The sequence below is a fragment of the Lissotriton helveticus genome, chromosome 12 (genome assembly GCF_964261635.1).
Source record: "Lissotriton helveticus chromosome 12, aLisHel1.1, whole genome shotgun sequence".
In the NCBI taxonomy this organism is placed as follows: Eukaryota; Metazoa; Chordata; class Amphibia; order Caudata; family Salamandridae; genus Lissotriton; species Lissotriton helveticus.
In genome coordinates, this window is record NC_136073.1 from 545,354,712 (window position 1) to 545,375,257 (window position 20,546).

Genomic DNA, 20,546 nt, shown 5'->3' on the forward strand with positions numbered 1-20,546 from the left:
CGGCCCATACACGTTTATCACTATAAAGTCATGTCCTTTTCCCACACACCTGGTTATCAAATAGCGCCCTTCAGAGTCAGCCGCCAATAGTGTCTGCTTCAAGTGAGAACGAGGATTCACCCATGTTACCACCCCTCTGGAGTGCGTAGTGAAACCCGCTGCCAGGCTATTACCCCCCATACCTCTTGTGGCGTGCATCTTACTCTGAGGGGGGAGGTGGGATTCCTGTATGAGGGCCAGATCAATATGGTGCCTGTGTAGGTAGTGCAGCACTTTCCTGAGTTTACGGTGGTCATTCAGCCCCCTGACATTCCAGGTTAATACTTTCAGTGTGGTATGATCATCATCTTCAGATGCACCATTCAACTCAGCCATGATAGATTAAAAGTACAGTGTTTGTGCACAATAGCCTCTCCCGCTGGTAAATTGTCTCTGCAGGTACACACCCTGTGTGAACATTCCATGCCCAACATAAACATTCGAGATCATGCGGAATTCAAGACACACAACCATAACCGTGCTGCAATAATATCCCCCCACCCACTGCAGGCCACCCCCAACCTGGCCAGACAGAACCCCTCCCCATTCCCCAAATGCAAACTTGAAACCATTCCCTGAGTACTCCCTAATGAAGGTAGCTCGGGGAAATGCTGGGCCAAAGGCTCTAGGGCGGAGATCACCATGTGAGTCACACACTCGTGTGTCGGTGAACTATCGCTGCAGACTAGCCCTCAGCGCCATTACCCCAAACAATTTTCCCACAACGGACACCCAATCCAGGGTGCTACATGACACACCACAGGCATCCCTCCGACCAGTGTCCCACACCCCACCGCTATGAAGGACCGTGTGCAGTTGGGAGTAGCAGTGAGCGCTAGACATAGTACTACACAAGAACAAGCCAATGTGGCTCCCAAAATCATTATAGTTCACAGGGTGTGATGCCGATGTAAATGAAATGAAACTATCTCACCCAGCCGCCACCAGGCAGCAAGTCACAGAGTGCAGGCCTCTCCGCTTCCCAGCCATAGGTCTCTACTGGTGGTCGCTCTAGACGATTGGTGTCCAGTCCCTCAATGCCAAAAGATTATATACACCCGACAGTAGTTCAAGCCTTAGATAGGGCAGGTGGTCATTCCTGTTCGTCAAGGCGGCTATCGTCGGTGAGGTCCTCAGCTTGTCCGCGCGGGCTTCTCCGTTGTTCCTTGGTCCACTCCTTCAATGACTTCTGAAGAGACTTAGGGTCTGTGAAAAAATGAGAATGTCCCTGCCGATTGACCCGTAGTTTCGCCGGATACAGCATCGCATAGTCCAGGCCTAGGTCTCGCAATTGCTTCTTGTAGGGGGCGAAGTGTCGTCTCTCCTCCTGCACTTTCGCCGTGAAGTCTGGGTATAAGGAGACGTCCATACCCTCGAATTGCAGCTTCCCCTTGTCCCTGGCCACCCTCAACGCCGCGTCTCGATCCCTGTAATTCAGTAGTTTAGCTATTATCGGCCGCGGCGCAGCTCCCGTGCGAGGGCGCGGGCCTAGCGTGCGGTGCGCCCTTTCCACTATGAACATCGGGGAGAATACATCATCGCCCAGCAGGGTGACCAGGAGCTTCTCCACGAATAGTTCCATCCTCCCAGTCTGGGTCGTCTCCGAAATCCCCGTGATGCGGATATTCGATCTTCTGGAGCGTGCCTCCAAATCCTCGGACTTGTCTTGAATGACCTGCAGTAGCCTGGAGAACTGCTTGCGATCCTTGTCCCATTCAGTCTGGGCCTCCTCTACCTCAGTCAACCGTCGCTCCGACATGTCCAGCCTCTCCGATTGTTTGTCTACACGCTCCGACATGCGGTCCATGCGGTAGGTGAGTGCGTCGATTTTCGTACCTATGGAGGCCATGCTGTCCTGTAGCCCCTTTTCCATGGAGACTAGCATGTCTTTAATGTCAGTGTACATAGTGTTCTCTGAGCCGGCGCTCTGCTGAGATGGGTTAGGCGGCGATTCCTCAGGGGTCCTGGTCTTACGCTGTTCGAACGCCAATTTCGTTTGGGTCCTGTCGTTCTTACCCATAGTGCGACACCGGGCGTGGGCAACGCTCTGCCTCCAATCGCGCGGTCCAACCGGGGAGGGGTCCCCCACCAGCAGAGTCGCACCCCCAATATCCGCAGTGTTCTTTTGTAGCCGGGGAGCAGGAGCAACGGGGAGCCACTGTAGTTAACACACTTCCAAGTTCAGTTCGGCTGTACTCCCCAGTCTCTGCCCGCGTAGCAATGGCGCAGTCAATTTTCCCAGTGGTTAGACACACGTGCTCACAGGTCCGTAGGCCCCCGATGTCCTAAGGTCGAATGCTCCGGCGGCGCGTCACTCCCAGTGTCCAGTAGCTGCCCCTCTCTACCTCCCGCTGTGCAATGCAATCGTTTTCCAGTATTCAATCCCCCAAGCTTGTTTGCTCCGGTGCACAGGCCACTCGCGTCACATGAGGTGCAGGCCCCGCGGCATACCTCAGGTCCTGGGGGGGTGAGAGCGGGTATCAGTGGCCAGGGCCGCTATGCCCGTGGGCAGCCGCCGACCGATCCTCAGGTTACAGGCACCCCGAGCAGAACGACCTCCGGGGCTCGGCAACAGTCCCCCTCGTGGTCCCGCACCAGCACTCTGTCCGCCGGGGCTGTCTGAGTCCGCCGGCACTCCAGTGGTTTCCCCGCAGTCAGGGGAAAAGCAGGTCCGCCGGGCCTTACGCCGCCGCCAGCCGCACGTCGGTGAACGCACTCCGGCCAGTTCTCCAGGCAAGGCCGCTGCTTTTGGGCCTAGTGGCGCGAACGTCTGCGAGTCTCGTATCTTCCCCGTACCACTGCCGATTTGCTCCGGAAGGCTCACCGGGGGTGTCAGCAGGGGTCAGCACACCGCCACTCACTCAGATCGCTGTGGGGGTCCGTCTAGGAAGGATAATGAAATATATTTTTCGGGTAATGGCGCGGAGCTCCGCTCTTACACGTCTGGCATCGACGCCGGCAAGCTCCGCCCCCCATGAATTTCTTAGTTGTTTAAAAAAATAAATTCTAACATTAATGTCCCTGTAACCTTTGTTTTTTCTGTGAATTTCTATGGATTTTTAATGATATTCCTAACTATAACATTCCTGTACCCTTTCATTTTTAGGTTTCGCCTGTGTAGGCTGCGCATGCGCAGTCTCGCTGGCGAGATCTTATGACTTTGAGGAGCTTTCACTAGGGGACTTTGAGCCCCGCCCCTCTTTCGCATTGGCCGGCGTCACCGTTTATGCTAAACTGTGGCCAGCCATTGGGAAAGAGGTCATCTCGACGTATTCTTTTCTCTTTTTCTGGGGCTAAACACATGACCTCATAAAGATAATAAAAACCTTTTACGCCAGCAGGAAGTCAGGGCAGTCCGCCCAAGTGGGACGGCCGAAAAAAGAGAAAAGAATATGTCACCAAAGCGAGCGCTTGTCTTTGACTGCTTCATGGCGCTTTGCTTCGTAGTCGTGTTTGTGTTTACACAGGTATAGGCACGGGCGGGAGTGCCGTGTGATTGCGTCATTGGGAGCAAGGGTTTGCAGCTTTGATTATTCCACATAGCGCCCATCATGTCACCAAAGCGAGCGCTTGTCTTTGACGCTTCCACCTATATTACCGAAAGCCTTGGATAATCCTACTGCTTTTGTTCTATCGATTGATTCTTCACACTGAATACGGCATTGCGTTGAGACCCAAGAGAGATCTGTACATGTTCGGATACATCTCAGCACTCTGGAGGCGGGGTTACTTACAGCAGGGGTTCTGCTGTCTCTCTCAAGTGGCACAAAGTCCGTGCTGTGATGTTGTGGTGGCGGTCTCTATGTCCCAGTTCTCGGTTCATCTCGTGGGAGTTGTGATAATCTGGGACTGTCTCGGCGATGGGTTACCTGTGGGGCGTAGGGGGAGGTGTCTGTAGTATCCTCAGATTTGTACATATGTTTCTGTACTCCTCTTCATCTAGCTGCTCAGTCAGTGTGAGTGTTCTGGGTAGAATGTTAGTGTGATTGACATGAGTGGAATGCTTGGGTGCCTAGTGTGAGTGTTGTCAGTTGGGAGATGGGCTGAGCAGCTAGGAGGCTGATCCTGGTGGGGCTGCTTGTTCCAGATCTCTATTTCCTGTATGTAACTTATGGACTAAATAAACCTTCTACTTAACTCAACTTCATCTGCCTCGGCAACATCATTATGTGAATGTATGGACTAACATACTACAGTCTCCCACCGCCTCGAGTACTCCTGTGAGATCTGTGATACTGCAGGGGTGCCTCAGCTATGCATGTGCAGGAATCTTAAAGTGGGTTTCAGTGCAGGTATGGCTAGGAAGAGGGGTCGGATGGTTGCTCTCCCAGCTCTTAGCTGCAGTGTGGGACAGAGAGGCTATGGTATTTACTGTGTGGGTCCAGCTCTGGTGTGCTGTATCTCCTGAGAGGATGGGTGCAGAGCTTGTCTGGGTGTTCGTTACCCTGGGGTGCTCCTGCACGTATTGTGAAATTGCGGGGCAATTCCAGCTGTGGGGTGGTCTTTGATATCTGGGGTGTCGTCTCTTGCTTTTCTGGGACAGAGGGACACTGTTGTGAAGCTGTGAGGCAGCCTATCAGTTGACTAGTCCCTGCTGGATAGCGCGCTTTCCTTAGCTATCAATGGTGCAGCAGGTGCAGTTGCACCAGTGCCCAGATGCCGAACGGGGCCTCTGAATCCTGATTACTGCTGCCCTTTGCTAACCAAGTAGCGTTTGTCGGGAAGTGTGCTGGTGGTGGTGGTGGGGCCTCTGCTTGCACAAGGGCCCACGGCACTCTTGCTACGTCACTGCCCCCAAGGGCTCTCATTTTTTCAATGTGTATTGCACATTCTGACCCCCGCTCCCGTGGAGAGGAGGGGGGCGGGGGCTTTGAAGGCCTTGAATTGTTAAAGGCCTTGTGTGTGCTTCAGAAATGAACTTCGGCGAACTTCCTGAAAGTCGGAATGTTGGCACGTTGGGTGCAGTCTGAATAGAGTCACTTGTGTGGCGTGGCCCTCCCGACACTGTCCCCGAAGAAAGGGGAGATCTGCGTTTCCATCCTGTCATCTTCCCCATTCCCACTATTCCGCGTCTTCCCTAACTCCCCATTAGGGATGTAAGTCAACGTTAACAAAAGCCACATCCTTGCCCAATGGTGTTTTCTTTTGTTTTGTGGCCCCGCCTTCTCTGCACAACTTAATCAGGTCTACTTCTAGGACAGAACGGTCTATATGGGGTTGAATCCCATGAGACAGCTCAGTGGGATACTGTCACTGTGCCTATTACTGACTTATGCCTAACCTGTTGGTCACTCCCTGCAGGTGCAAATACACAACCAGTGTGCCGACGCAGAGGTCGTGTGTAACCTACGACAGGTCAGGGGTTTAAGCTACTTCAGAGAGGAGACCTGACTTGCCTGCAAGGTAGTTCAATGGATTGAGGCATCAGCAGCAGAGATCTGTGTGTGTTTGACTTGCAGGACCAAGGTTTCAGTTACATTTTCACAGTTCAAGGGGAGGGGCAGAGACCTTTATTTAACCCGGAATCTCAAGTAGAATCCTGTTACGCTAAATGAGCCTTCATCACCGTCATGTCAATAACATCAGAACCGTCTTGAGGTGGGCGGTAGCTTCTCCTATTACTGCCGCATATTCTAATTAAAGGTTCATGAGACGGCCGCGGTGGTTATTATGGCAGGGCTGAGGGCGTCAACGGTGCTGGTTGGGGATTGGTTGGGGTGGGATAGGTTGGGGGGTACCAGGAAGGAGCTCCGGGTTGGTGTGTGGGAGGCGGTGCACCAGGGCTGTCTGAAACTACAGGAAAGAAAGAAATAATCATGGAATAGGGCCTCAGGGAGAAGGGCAGATACTTGGGAGAGGACAGTGGGCGCCAGACAGGCAAGGAGCCTGATGTGGGAAAGAGGTTCTGGTCTGTGGTCATTCCCTCACGTTAAATCACGCATTTAGGTAGTCAGTGGGTCAGGGGCCCTAGTGCAAGGAAGGAAATGCACCACTTGTTGCGGTAATACAATACAGCGACAATCAAGGTTCAGCCTCTGGGCCCCGGTGCCACTGCGCCTGCTGCACAGATGGAAGCCCCCTCCCTCAGACAGAGATGAGAACACTCCTACGGATTTCTTGCTCTGTGCCCTTTCATATCACATTCCTGAGGCTCTCGGCTATACCGGATATATATACCTGGGCACACCAGGGCACCAGAAGTGGGGGTCAGTTCCGGAGCGAGGCACAGGTGTATAACGGGGGAATGGATGGCCGCAGCCCTCGTGCCAGGAAGGAGCGGCAGGAGCTATCGTACCGAAAGGAAATGCTGTACATTCCTGGTCCCCATCACCCGACAAGCTGTGCCAGGGTCCGGCAGGACCTGTCTCAGCCGGTGGCTGGCTGCCAGACACCTCCCGGCTCCCCGACGGGAGATGCCTGTTGGCCTCGTAACTAACCCTGCTAACGCAGAAAGTTCAGTGTGCCTGTCAGACTGGGCACTCGTCCCACTTTACACCCTCGTACAAGGGCACATCAGCCCGTCCCCACCCCTAGGATTCCTTCCGTTGCATAAAATACGGACTACTACAATCTCAGAATAAACAAGCATTTGCAATGCAATAGGTCTCGCATTTGCGATATTTTGAGCTATTGGCATTGTAAACGCCTTTTATTAAGTTAAAGCCATTTGCTTTGCTATACAATACTATAGCAAAGCAAATGGCTTCAACTTAATCAAAGGTGAGACCTATTGCATTTTCAATGCTTGTTTTCAGTAAATTTGTAGTTTAAAAAAAAAGTAAAGTAATGTTTAATTACTATACATTAATCCAACCACCAGAGGCCAGGCCCTGCGGCCAACCCCCTGTATACACCCAACCCCATGCCATGCAAGTGGCACAAAGGATGCCAATCAGGAAGTGGAGCGCGCAGCCCATCCCCTGGGACCATCCATATTTGTGGGGGTGGGGAGTGGGGGGTACCTGGCACACAGCCCAAGTTGGCCCTGGGAAGTCTATACTCTGGGGCCCTCCATATTTTTAAATAGGGAGGACGACACGCACCCCCTTACCAGGCCCACATAAGCCCGGGGATCCCATCTCCTGGGGCCTGGCCAACTAAGGATGGGTGCCCACCCAGGGCACATGCCATGTTCCTGTTCTGGGATGCGGGGAAAGCCCCAAGGCCCCTGCAGCAGGCTCCCCACCTCAAGTGGGAGCCGGCATTACATCTGGCTGAAGGGACCAGCTAAAAATGCTGCTCTTTGCTGACGCAAGTAATATTTAGATCTGTTTCCCTGCCCGCATCACTACGGGCAGGGAAACAGATCTTAAGTCCGCTCCCAGCTGGCAGGGGCATTTTTAAAGCTCCCGCCAGCTGGGAGCCTTCTTTGTTTTTGCTCTCACTTGGCAGGAGCTTTGAAATAGCTCCTGCCAAGTCAGAGCAAGCATCGGTTTCCCTGCCCATGGCAGTGCAGGCAGAAAAACTGCTTTGTCCTGGGGATGGGCACCCCGGGACATAGCTGTAGCCAGCCCTGGAAGATGGGGTCTCCAGAGTCATTAATGGATCCGGCATGGCTCCCCTCCTCCTTCTAACCTAGGGTCAGGCCCCAGGGCCGAAATCAGTCCGGGGGGGCTGCTTGTCCCCCTCCCAATTATTTATAAGACCAGGCCCCAGAGGATGGGGGCTCCGAGGCAAATATCAGCCCAGGATAGGGTCCGCCAGGCTCCTCTCTCCTTTCTAATATCAGCCGGGCCCCTGGAACTGGCATCCTTAGGGCCAAAATTAGCCTGTGGAAGGGGATCACATGTGACCCCTTCCCACAAATCCCCTGTCCTAGGACCTAGTCCACATGGGGGCATAAAAAAAAAACAAGTGCTGGAAAATGCTCTTGTTTTTATTTTTATTTTACAGTGGATTTGCAGATCCTCCGCAAATGTGCAGTAAACTTCTAAAAAGAAATGTTTATGGACCCAGACGGGGTCACTGTGGGGCCCCACCACCATGCCTACGGGGTCAGGGTATTCCTAGCCTGCCCCCTTATGTATTTTTTTCCATTTTGTCTTGGGAATCGACTTAGTCGGAGCCCCAAGATGGCTTCCAACACTTCCTGGTTAAAGTGTTAGAAGGCAATCATCTCACCATGAGATCTGTCAGATGCATGGTGGATTGGCGTCCCTAGATATACATACATCTTTTTTATTTTATATCTCTAAAACTACTGAACAGATTTACAGTAAATTACAAAAAGTGCTTGGTACATCAGGTATGTGATCAAGCTCTTGCCTCAGATTACATGGGATCAGTAACTGAGAATCCTGGGTTTCAGAGTGAACTCTGGAATCTAACGGCGCGCGAGGTAATAGGAGATGCACACTCAGTGTGCTCCCATTTGTAATCGCCAGGAACACCTTGTAATCTAGATGACAAATTAAGTCTTCGGATTCAGAGAGCTAGAATAAAATATTGGGACAGTTAAAAAATGGCGCTGACCTTATTCCTTGGGAAGCCATAAGGGTACAAACTAGTGCTGAAATATCCAGGTTCAAGTACTATCAATTAAAATCATGACGGAAGAGTCAACAGTGGTTGGGCCAGGGCCTGTGGGAGTATGAGAAAAGATTGCGAGACCCTGCCTGCTCATTAAAGAAGTTGCAGTTTGGTAATGGGAACTGGGGAATGCAGAAGATCTGAAAAAGGAGATACTTGAGCTTGCATGGGATGGATACTTGCCAATGCCAGAGCAAAAGATCTTATGGCATGTATTATTTGGCTTTTTTTAAACCAGTGTAAAATCTGCTGCACTAAAGTATATCACTTCTACACTCTGCACAGGATTTACTGGACACCGTCCGGACAAGCTGCCGCGAATAGCAAGGGAAAGGGATGCAAGATGTCGGAGGTGTGGAGAACTTAGTGCCAACGAAATCCATATGTTTGCAAGAACTGCATTAATGATGTATTGTTGCTTTTCCTGAAGCAGAAAGTGGAGGAAAGCACACATTAGTTTCTCTTTGGTGTTGATTGTCAACTGAACAAGTCTAACTCAGCCTACTTGAAACCACAAATGTAATAGTTAATTCTTATCGCCAAAGAGAGATCTGTATCAAGTGGCTGTTCTGCACTCCCTCTCCTGCCAAGGAATGGCTGATCTCTGTGCATCAAATTTCTGAGTTGAATAAAGAGAGCTGTCCAAGTGAAAGAGTTAATGTTTGCGGTTTGAATATTTTGAAATGGAGGGAAGATGGGTTCCATGATTAACCAAGGACATCTGGTTCTGTTACATAAAAGGATTAGCTTACTAAGCAGCATCCAGCAGAACTATATTGAGATGAGTAGGCATCCCGGTACTATATTTTAATCTGACGGTGAATGAGGACAAATAAAAACAAAGGTTAAAGGGATATTTTTAAGTGAAAAGGTTAGTTAAAACATACTGTTCTAAATTAATAAAGTAACTATAGGGGGCATGGCCAAGATGGCGGAGTTAACACGCGCGTCTTCCCCGAGCTCCGTCCCGCCAGGCCTAATGCACAATTATAGCCCCCACATGCCCCCCCTTCCCACTCACCTGCAGCAATTTGGACCCGACTCTCCCGTGAGCGATCTACGAACAGCGCTGTGTAGGCGGAGATTCAGGTGAGTCCGTGGGGGGCCACGCCAAGCCGGTGCTACCCTAGTGTCAATAACTCCCGACTTGACACCGCTGATTCTGCTCCGGAGCACCCCGGAGCCTTGATGGAGAAGCGGCGCGGCCTAAGGGCTGGAGGGGCGTGGCTGCTGCTCAGCTCGTGCAAGCCCACAGCTACACGACACCCGATGACGAGAAGATGGAGGAGCAGAGCAGGTGTGGCTGACCACACTCCAGTCCCATCTGGTTGCATGCCGCAGGCCTCCACGGCCCTCCCCAGAGGCAACCCCTGGGAGTGGAGCTGCCTAGAGGTACGGTCCTGGTGACGCGGGGAGTGCCGTGGGCTTTGGGAGACCTGATGTGTGAACGGTCCAGCGCTTACCCGGCGGCGCGTCCTGCCCTCACGAGAGCCCTGTTGCTAATCGTGGGCTTTAGAGGACCCAGACTTCGGTGGTTGGCGGCGTCTCCTTCTGGGCCTGCGCCTGCTGGGGGGGCGAGTGGCCTCACGGAACCGCAATCTGCTACTCGGACCGCCTCTGAGCGCCCTCTTGGGGGTGTGATGCCTGCCTGCCCTCATTGGCATCCCTCTAAGTGACGCACTTCACCTTCCCAGGACAAGTATGGACAGAAGTAGGCAGTGGAGATTGGCCCCGAGCCATATCTCGTGGTAACTTCTGGAGCACCCTGTGGAGCCCTTGGATTGACTGTGCTACCCTGTGGTTACTTCATCCTCAAATTCAGGCCCTTCCCGCCCTGCTGCTGCCTGCCCTCTCATGCTGAGGCCAATACTGTGCTGGAGCGCTGCTGAAGGCCTCTTGACTCTCCCGCCCCGCTGGTCTCGCCGCTGATCCCAGGCTGGGAGTAACCATTGTTCCAGCACTTTGTCAGGTCGGGTGGTATCTGTGCTCCTAAGGACGGTCCTCTGGGAGCTTTGGGGCATTGCGACCTGGTGGCAGCTGGCCAAACTAAAGCCATGGATTGTTGCTACTTACTTCCACCCACGAGGGCCTTCAGTGCTTCTCCATAACCTTACTGGCACCTCATCCCCACTAATCTGCGGTTAAAGCTTTATCCCTTCTCTTGGTCCTGAACGCTGCGGGCACAGCAGAGGCCTCTCAGTTTGAACCATGGCAACAGCCAAGACAAAGAAGGACCGCTTCGTACACAATATGCTTCTTACAAATGCGGGGGACTCGCTCACCCTCAGGGCAGAGCGGTACCGGTGGTGGTGCTGAGGGTGCGGTGACCCACGACTACCTAGAGGCCTTATTCGTCTTGTTCCGAGAAGAAATACTGGCGGTGAAGACCGACCTGCAGTCCGATCTTAGAGACTTACGTCGGGATGTTGAGCCTGTCTGCGAGAGGGTTGCGGCGCTGGAGGAAGGTACGGTGACCAGAGATGAGGAAATTGTCGCGCTCCAGCAGGAGGTTATCCGATTGCCGGATCAGTATCTTGACCTCCAGTATCATATAGAGAACCTAGAGAACCGGTCGAGGCGGAACAACATTGGCATCTGGGCTGTACCTACTGACGCTGAAGGAGCAAGCTTAGAGAAATACGTTCAAGCCCTTTTCAAATCGGTTTTGTGTATCCCAGTGGAGAACTTAATATAAGTGTATCGCTGCCATTGTGTGACCCCCCCCCCCCCCCCCGGCAAGCTAATCGCCCGCTCACAGATATCCTGGTTTGTGTACAGGACTTCTGAGTGAAAGAAGCTATTCTTAAAGCAGCCCACTCTAGTCAACTACTACAGTTCAGGGCTCACTCTCCGCAGCTTTTCCAGGACCTGGCAACAAACACTTTGCAGTAAAGGAAGGACTTCTGTCTGGTGAATAACCATCTACGCTCCTCCGGAATAGCCTACTCCTGAGGGTACCCCTTTTGCTTAATATTTCGATATAAGGGCCGACTCCACCAGCTCCATTCCTTGGAGGAGTCTTGCAAACTCCTTAAATTGGACCTTGATGATTAGGCACAGCAAAGTGCACCCGCGGGGAGCGGGCCTCCTGGGGTCGCCGCCGAGGATTGAGGGCCGGAGATAGACTTGAACGTTTGCACCCTGATCCTGCTACAATCGATAAGGAGAGGTCTGCGGTGATCCGATTACTTTCTGGTTCTCAGGGAGAGGCCTCAGATCCTTCTAACTGAGGTAATTCTGGTTGCCTAGATTGGGATGGGGAGCTGGCACTGTCGGGGATGGAGGCGGCTGCTTGCGTCCTTAGTGAATGTCTCTTGCCTTCTTGGTTCCGCCCAACTGTTCTTGCCCCCCATTGGGTTTGGACTTTGATTTTTTCCAGATTTTCACCAATGCTATTTGTTTTAATGTAATGTGGGGGTGTTCTGGGGTTGTTTCGGGTCCCCCTTCCTACGAGCTGGATACATTTTTCACTTCTGCTTTCCTATGGTAGCCATGGGTGTATTTCATCCTCCTTCCTTGTTGTAATGATGACTTGCCATTTGCAAACCTCACCTCCCTCGCTTTACCATTATCACTATGCCTAGTGAGACCAAGCTAGTCAGCCTCAAAGTCCGAGGCCTTAATAGCCCCACTAAGCGGAAATCTGTATAATCCCTGTTCGAGCAATCTATGGGCGACGTTGGTCTGCTCCAGGAGACACACTTACTCTCCAAAGACACACACAGAATGCTCACTGGGAGGATCCCACAACAATACTGGTCAGCAGGGAAGGGCAAGAGGGGAGACATAGCCATCTTGTTCTCCAAGCATTTTCCCCCTCCCATTTAATTTTCCATTGCCCCAGCAGGATGGGATTCATGGAGCCTTCCATGGCATGGGGAGGGGAGCTGCATGCCCTTTAGCGTGCTCGTTCTGAGAAAGCCCTCTCAGCCAAGGTTTAAATAATTGAATTTCACCCAGCGGTCCAGATGTACAAATATTGTTTAACCTTAATTTCGCAAAAACTACTTAACTTATTTCAACCGCATGACAAAGACACACTTTCAGGACCAAGATCTTGTTTCCTGCCAAATTGGATGTAATTCCATTCAGCCGTTTTGACTGTAGCACGTTGCAAAATTCCCTCATGAAATTGCATGTGGAAATTTTATTTTTGGGCTCCCCCCATTTTGCTTGGTCCCCACTTCACAGATCAAAGGGAACCTTTCCAGGAAGGAGCTGAGAGAGATGAATTTCTTTGTTGAAACGTTTCATGAAGATTCGTCAAATAGCTCCAAAGTTTTTAGCAAATAGAAAAATCCATATCCTATGTAAATATGGTCCTAACTATATAACTATAGCTACAGAGTTGTATGTATATATATATTCACTGAAAAAACCATAGGTTATAGACCATATATAGTTAGGAATTAGCATTTACAAAACCTTGAAAATTCACTGAAAAAACCATAGGTTATAGACCATATATCGTTAGGAATTAGCATTTAAAAAACCTTATTTTACTCACACAAAACCATTGAAATTCCATATATAGTTAGTTGCACTAACTATATATCGCGCACCCGCAATCCACTGCTGATGATGTCACATATTACATCATTCATGACATGGTCAGTGACATCACTGATGACATGTCAAATGACATCACTGATGACATCACTGATGACATCACTGATGACATCACTGATGACATCACTGATGACATCTCATTTGACATCAATGACCACATCACTGATGATATCATTCATGTGACAATACAATGCATCTCCTCACATTTTAATATAACCTGTTTCACCCAGTGTTAAATACAGAATATAATTTTTGAAACCATTGACACACCAATACTAGTTACTACATACGCACTCACTGATTCCTACGTCTACACACACCTTCACTCATTCACCCATACAATCATTCATACATACAATCACTCATCTTTACAACACTATCATATGCACTCATACACCTATACAGACACTCACAGTCTGCCACTCATCCATGGAGTTACTCACACACCTAGTCAGTCCTGTAAAGAATCAATGACACTTCCATTTTCTTGTCTATACAGTTAAACATAGAGCACCTTACATTTTCAAACATATACTAACACATACTTACCTTGTTATACAATCATTGATACAAGTACACATTGATCTGCACAGAGTCACACACCTCCCAGCCAGCCACACACACACTCAGTCTCCCATACAAATACTTGGACAATCAATCAGTAACCCATATAGTTAATCATATAGCTACTGATCAACACATGCAGCAGTTTACAGAACAACAGACATAATGATGCACAAATTAAGACACTTTAGTCACTAACCCATGCACTCAGTGAGACACATTTAATCACTCACTCATACATTCAGTCATGCACCTACTAAATCCTTTGTCCAGACACTTATACTTCCACTCATTCTTCAATATGTAAGACACATTTTAACTTTACAGAAACATACAGTCACTGGATTTTGTCATCAGTGATGTCATCAGTGATGTCATTTGAGATGTCATCAGTGATGTCATCAGTGATGTCACTGACCATGTCATGAATGATGTAATATGTGACATCATCAGCAGTGGATTGCGGGTGCGCGATATATAGTTAGTGCAACTAACTATATATGGAATTTCAATGGTTTTGTGTGAGTAAAATAAGGTTTTTTAAATGCTAATTCCTAACGATATATGGTCTATAACCTATGGTTTTTTCAGTGAATTTTCAAGGTTTTGTAAATGCTAATTCCTAACTATATATGGTCTATAACCTATGGTTTTTTCAGTGAATTTTCAAGGTTTTGTAAATGCTAATTCCTAACTATATATGGTCTATAACCTATGGTTTTTTCAGTGAATTTCAATGGTTTTTTAATAGCAAATATCATAAGCTGTCGAATGTCAAGTACGTGGTAAGTAAAAACATTTTCGTGTTTATGCACACTGATCTGCTTTGAATGCTGCCCCCCACCCCTCATTTCTATTAGGAGTACTCTCTCTTTGCAGATAGTGAAGGGTAGTTAACGCAGGCCTTTGCCCCCGTTGTAATCCGTCGTGCCTGCTTCTCTCTCCATTTGATTGATTGTTCTCTTTGGTTCATTCTCTATTTACAAACAAGCACAGAGTCGCAATACTCTGTTTAGTCTTTGCAGATAGCGAAAAATCGTGTAAAAAAACAAAAGGAATCGAGCAAAATCAGTAGGCCACTAATGGGATCTCTTTTTGACCTCGCTAAAATAGAAACATTAGGAACAACCTGTTGAAAATAGCAATGTGTATGTACATAAGCGGCGTTCATTTGTGTTCACAGTACCACTTGTTGATTGTTTGAATCGAGCATTGAATTGTTCGAAGTTGGTTCTCTTAAGGATCTTCTCTGCCTGCAAACGAGGAAGAAGGAGTAGTTTCTGTCCTGTAACTCCAGTTCTGTAGTAGGGGTATCTCTGTTATAGTCATAATCTAGTGAATAGTCCCGCCCATGTGCGTGGACCCCGGAGCAATCAAAAATAATCTCTTACAGTGTCAAAAAATGCAGAAAATGCATAGACACTTAAGAGAGAATTTAAAGACAGATAATGCAGCCAAAAAAGGCTACACTGTCCAGTACTTCAACTAGAAATTCCACCATAAAATCCACAAAACAGCAAAGCCTGTACAGATTTCCCTTGCTTAACAGCAAAATCCCTCAGGAATGATAGAGAGAAGAACCTGGACAGACAAGCCCCATAGGCTGCCATTATGTGGCTTAATTAGGATACTGTGCCTTTAAGGAACCTTCCAGAACCTTCTCTCAGTATCCCAGAATGCATAGCAGGTCCAACTTAGCCTCAGTTCTTTTCGAGGGCGTAGGAAACGCCAGACCTGTAGCATTATGATCATGAACAACACTCCACCGGGGAGGCGGGAGGGCGCTTATGACTATAACAGAGATACCCCTACTACAGAACTGGAGTTACAGGACAGAAACTACTCCTTCTGTAGTAGGGGATCTCTGTGTATAGTCATAATCTAGTGAATAGAATGGCAAGCCCATCCCCACACCAAGCGGCGGTGGAGAGTAAAATAACGCCACTACTGTGCGAACAGATTCCGCAGCGAAGCCTGCCCAACCTGAGCGTCTGTCCTGGCATCAGAATCCAGGCAGTAATGCTTAGCAAAGGTATGGACCGACTTCCAAGTGGCCGCCTTGCAGATCTCTGCAATGGGAACATTACGGAGCATAGCTGTCGTAGCAGCCTTGCCCCTGGTGGAATGAGCCTTAGGTTTGCCCCCTAAGGTCTTATTAGCTTTGCAGTAACACAACTGAATGCAGGACACAATCCACCTAGAGATGGACTGTTTAGAGGTAGCAAGACCCGTCCTGACTGAACCATAATTGATGAACAATTGGTCTGACCTACGAACATCTTTAGTCTTATCAAGATAAAACTTCAGCACCCTCCGCACATCCAGGGAATGTAAAGACCTTTCCGCCGGAGACGAAGGATTCTGAAAGAACGTAGGCAAAGTGATAGTCTGATTGATATGAAAATCAGAAACAACCTTGGGAAGAAACTTAGGGTGAGTACGCATAACAACTTTAGCATTATGAAATACAGTATAAGGTTCCTGGCAACACAATGCCTGAATCTCACTCACCCTGCGGGCCGATGTAATGGCCACTAGGAACGCCGCCTTCCAGGACAGGTGCTGCAACGAAGCCTTATGAATGGGTTCAAAAGGCTCCTTCATCAATCTGGACAGCACCACATTCAAGTCCCATGAAGGCGAAGGAAGCCTGACAGGAGGGAACACTTTCTTCAAGCCTTCCAAAAAATCTTTGATCACAGGGATCTGGAAAAAGGAAGTCTGTGAAGGGCCTTTCCTGTAGGCAGTCAAAGCAGCCAGATGAACCTTAATGGAATGGACATTAAGGCCCGACTGCGCCAGATGAAGCAGATATGGAAGGATGACATCTTCCTTGCATGACGTAGGGTCATAGTTCTTAGACTTGCACCAGATGCAAAACCTCTTCCACTTGTAAGCATAGGAAGTCCTAGTGGAAGGTCGCTTAGCCTCCTTCAGTATGCCCATACAATCCTCTGGGAGATTCAGATGGCCATATTGCACTATTTCAGGAGCCATGCCGCCAAACTCAAAGACGAGAGGTTGGGGTGCACCATCCGCCCCCCGAACTTCGTGAGAAGGTCCGGCCTGCACGGCAGCTTCATGTGAGGAAGGAGAGAACGGTGAAGCAGGTCCGTGAACCACCACTGTCTGGGCCATTCCGGGGCAATCAGAATCATTCTCGCCCTGGACTGGGACAGCTTGATGAGAACCGTCGGAATCAGGGGAATCGGTGGAAAAGCGTACAGAAAGCTGTTCGACCAGTTGATCCATAACGCGTTCCCCAGCGTCCCTGGTTGGTAGTACCTGGAGGCGAAGCCTCGGCATTTGCTGTTTTCGGCGGTGGCAAACAGATCTACGTCTGGAGTTCCCCACCTTGCGAAGACTTCTCCTAGTACTTCGTCGTTTATGACCCATTCGTGGTTTTCCTGCACGATTCTGCTCAGTTCGTCTGCCTGAACATTCTGCACACCTGGCAGATGGGTGGCCGTTATCGACAGTCCTCGAGCCAGAAGCCAGTGCCAGATCGCCTGCGCCTCCTGCGACAGAGTGCGCGATCTCGAGCCCCCCTGCTTGTTGAGGTAATACATCGTTGTCGTGTTGTCCGTCTGAACAAGCAGAGAGTTGGTCTGAAAGGACGGATGAAAGGCCTTCAGTGCCAAGTGAACAGCTCTCAGTTCCAGGAAATTGATGTGGTACGTGGACTCCGTCGGGGACCACGTCCCTTGAATTTGCAGGTCTCCGGAATGCGCCCCCCAACCTTGGAGAGACGCATCCGTCACGATGGTCTGTGTGGGAATGTCCTTGTGGAAGGGAACGCCACTGAGGAGATTCTCCTTCGAGCACCACCACTTCAGAGACTGAAGAGCATGTAGAGACAGTCGTATCCTGTCGTCCCAAGAACCTCTCCTCTGGTCCCACTGATCCTCCAAGCACTCCTGCAGAGGTCGCATCTGTAGCCGTGCGTGAGGAGTGAGAAAGATGCAAGAGGCCATCGATCCCAGTAGAGAAGACACGGTCCTCACAGTCGTAGACGGAGTTTTCATGAGAGCCTGAGCCTTCCGAACGAGTGATAAACGTCGCTCTTCCGAAGGAGACACGCTTGCTGACAGCGTATTGATGGAGGCCCCCAAGTACTGGATGCACTGCACCGGAATCGGGACCGACTTGGACATGTTGATGTGCAACCCCAGCTTGTTCAAGAGAACGCACGTCTTCTGGAAGTGTGCTCGAGCTTCCGAGAAGGAGGAGGCTTTGATCAACCAATCGTCCAGGTACGGGTAGACAAACACCTTGTTCTTCCTCAGGTGTGCCGCTACCACTGCCATACATTTTGAGAATGTCCTGGGTGCAGACTTCAGTCCGAAGGGTAGCACCGTGTACTGATAGTGATTGGTGCCGACTTGAAAGCGCAGAAATTTTCTGTGTTTGCATGCAATGGGCACGTGGAAGTATGCGTCCTGTAGATCTATGGCACACATCCAGTCTCCCCGTTGCAGCTGAGGGTAGATCCGATGCAACGACAGCATGCGAAACTTTTCTCTGCGAATCCACTTGTTTGCCTGCCGCAAATCCAGAATGGGCCTGAACTCGTTTTTGTCCTTCTTGCGGACAAGAAAGAACCGAGAGTACAGACCTCTTCCTCTTTGAGACAGAGGTACGTCTTCGATCGCCCTTTTCCTTAGCAGAACGTCCGCCTCCGTCTGAAGCTCGAGCAGTTGATACTGCGAGCTGACGGGAGGAATCGATGGAGGAGGGCTGGTGAAACGTAGACTGTATCCATTGCAAACAATATTCAGCACCCACTTGTCCTGAGTAATTTTTCTCCACTCTGCCAGAAAAAATTGAACGCTTCCCCCCACCGGAGCGGGTAACGGACGAGGGGGAAGTAACAGCTCAGGGACGGGACCCGGCCGGGCCCTTGGTCGCGGTAGAGGACTGTTGACGACCTCTACCACCCTGTCGCTTCTGGAAGGGCTGCCTGTACTGCTGCTGCTGCTGCCGCTGTTGATGTTGACCAGCAGACTGCCCCCTTCCACGACCCTGTGCCCCAAACCGACGCTGGTACTGTCGGAAGGGTTTCTTTTCCTTGGGCTTTTCCAGGCCCACTGCCGTCAGGGTCTCCGCTTCGGCCTTCATCCTGGCCATCTCATCATCCGCGTGCTTCCCGAAGAGGGTATCTCCGGAAAACGGGAGATTCGCCACGCGTTGCTGTGCCTCCGGTTTCAACGATGTCAACCTGAGCCAAGCATGGCGTCTCTGGTGAATCCCGTGGCAATATCCGTGCGCGGACAGCAACGATATGTCTGCTGCGGCGCCGATGGCCTGATTAGAGACCAACATCCCCTCCTTGACGATCTCCACAAAGTCCTCCTTGCGGTCTCGAGGGACGAGGTCTGCGAACTGCTCCATCGAGTCCCAAAGGGACCGGTCGTAACGTCCCAGCAAAGCCGAGTCACTGGCTGCCTTCATGGACGAGGCGGATGTCCCACACGCCTTGCGACCAGCAGAATCGATCCACCGGCTCTCCTTGTCCGGAGGCACCGTGGACGCAGGGGAGGTGGCATGAAGCTTCCGAGCAGCAGTCACGATGACTGAATCCGGTACCGGGTCCTTCCTCAAGAAGGCTGGGTCTGAGTCCGGAGCCCTGTATTTTTTCAGTATCCTGGAAGGTACAGATTTCACCGTTGCCGGCGTCAGGAATAGCTGTTCGGCGGGCTCAAGGAGCCCCGGCACCAGAGGTAACAGGGGGCGAGACAAGTGCCTTTTGTGTAAAGTCTCAAAGATTACCGAGGTAGAAGCCGTAGGCGCTTCAACCTCAATGCCCAACTTCGCCGCACCACGCAGGAGAACCTCCTGAAATGTGCTAATATCGTCTATCGGAGACACCCTAGTCTCCGGCGAATCGGACAGCGTGGGCGAGTAGGAACGGGTCCCAGACGGAGAACGTGACCTGGACCGACGTCTCTTGTGATGATGCCTGGATCGTGATGAAGATCCGCGGCCACTCCTCGACTTGTCCCGTCTCCCCGAGCGAGACCTCGACCTCTTGGGCCTCGGACGCTCCTTCGGCCTCCCAGGGTCAGGAGCTCCAGGCTTCTTAGGAGTCTTCTTCGGAGGCGTCGGGAACTTAGGCATCGACACCCCCCTCGGTGGGATCGGGGGTGGAGGAGCAACCGGACGCGGGTCCCGCGGAGCCGGCTTCGGAGGCGGGGTAGGGGCCTTCGGAGGAGGACCCTTCGGCACAGCCGGCCGCGGAGGAGGCGTAGACGGCTTCATCGGGGTATCCACCCCGGAATGCGCCGGTCCCGGCGAGCCATCACCTCTACCAGAGAGTGGGGAGCCCCCCACAGTCCTGGGCCTGTCCTTAGGACCCCCAGACGCTGAAGACCGGTGTCCAGACGACGACCGATGTCCCCTCGACGTCGAACGGTCCTTCGGCGTCGACCGAATCACACTCCTCGACGTCGAACCGTGTCTCCGTCTCGACGTCGACCCCGACCAGATCGACGAGCCACGAAACCTCGACGACGGGCGATGGTGCCTCGACGGCGACCTCGACCTCTTCGCCGGTCTCGACGTCGACTTCCTGGATCGCTTCGACGGCGAACCTTTGGACCTTCTCGACGTCGACCTCTCCGACCTTCTCGACGTCGATCTCCTCGACCGTCTCGACGTCGGCCTTTTGGAATGCTTCGACGTCGACCTCTTCGGCGCCGGAGACGGCTTTCGTCTCGACGGCGACCTTGACGACGAGGATCCCCTCGACGACGATGTCCTCGACGGCGAACGGCGGTGTCGCCTCGACGGCGAGCGCCGACGCCGGGCCCTCCGATGTCGATCACTCGACGCCGACAGCGACGACG